The sequence below is a fragment of the Propithecus coquereli genome, unplaced genomic scaffold (genome assembly GCF_000956105.1).
Source record: "Propithecus coquereli isolate 6110/MARCELLA unplaced genomic scaffold, Pcoq_1.0 Scaffold268, whole genome shotgun sequence".
Classification (NCBI taxonomy): Eukaryota; Metazoa; Chordata; class Mammalia; order Primates; family Indriidae; genus Propithecus; species Propithecus coquereli.
Genome location: NW_012148263.1, coordinates 393311 through 394882, shown reverse-complemented (window position 1 = coordinate 394882; position 1572 = coordinate 393311).

Genomic DNA, 1572 nt, shown 5'->3' with positions numbered 1-1572 from the left:
ATGAGAAATTTATTAAATGGCTGAATTCTTTCATATTTATAAATCAGTGTAGTTTATGGAATCTATACGCTCATAAAATTTAAAGGATTCTTTCAAACTTGTCTTAAAAATGGGCCAGGAGTAATAATCTACCATAATGCATAGTACTGATTCTTAAATATAAACAATTGGTTTTACAGTCATTTAGAGAAATACATTGCTTGGTTATAATCATTTATGGAACAACTTCGATTGTGTGCCAATAGTCTTTGAAAATAATTACCTAATAAAAATATACTTTAACAACAATTACCCACCAATAACATAATTGGCAAAGTATATCTTGAAATATAGCTTATGCTCAGGGAAACGAAAAAGCACTACCAGCTAGACTTACATTAATAAGTCACAGTTTTAAACAGAAATATATGTAAATACTCCAAGGTTCAAAGTACCACATCTAGAAAATGTTTTGAATTAAAAAAGACAAAAAAGGAGTACCATGGTTTTTAATACTGATGAAGCAAAGTGTATGCCTCTTAACTTCAAGGTGGCAACTTGCTTCGACTGCTTATTTACAGTTATGGTTTTTAGGACAAAAGTAAATTATTAGGGAAAAATAGTATTCAAATAGTTGCTTGCCCAAATTCCATTTGGCTAGCAGGCAATAAGGAAACAGCAATGAAATATAAACATTTTCAGGAAAGCATTATTTCTACACTTAAACATTGATCATTCAACTGATCATAAAGATTAGATACCATGGAGTACCTAAAGTATAATCTGGGGCAGTCCAGATTATTAAAGTGCGCCGAGTGACTGTTCTCGAGTTAGATCACACCTAACACTATGAGGAGGGCATCCTTATGGTGGCCCTTATTACAACATGAAATAGCAGGTGAAGTCAAGTGATTTTTCTACCACCTTCATTCACTGTTTACTTTCTCTTCTTTTTCAGAAAAGATGTCCTTAGAAGTCATGTTAATCTGAACTCTCAAATCAAGAAAATGAGTACCTGATGTTTAAAACAATGAAAAGTTAGTGGTCTCATTTTATTTCATCTGCCATCACTCATTCCAAATGTAAACAAGATGCACACAACAGTACATATTCCCTGATTCCTCCTATCTGAGTTCTGTTTACATCTATAAGTAGGCAAAAGGACCTACCAACTTTTAAGGATGCTCTGGCAGTTTTCTAAGTTTTTGTAGCTATCTCTAATGTAACCTGTAATGATTAATGGACCAAAGGAAAAAATTTTTTTTCTTTTCTTTTTTAAATAAAGAGGGTTTAGATGAACTAAATGGAAAGCTCTGAATTGTCATGGATTGGGATTTTCTAGTAAAACACAATGTTGGCAGTAGAGAGCAGGCACTAATGGTAGTGAAAACAAGTCCACAGAACAGAGTGGTACGAGAAGAGACGGTTTCTTGCTATGGAGGAGTTCTCCCTCTGTTACACAGCTTCTTTAGGAACCTTCTTTAGGAAGAGTCTTTCTATCAAAAAGAAGTTGCAGAAAAATTGATCTGGACATACAAGGGAATCCTGGGCTTCAAATTCTCTAGTAATCTATCAATTCCAGGATTCCCAATT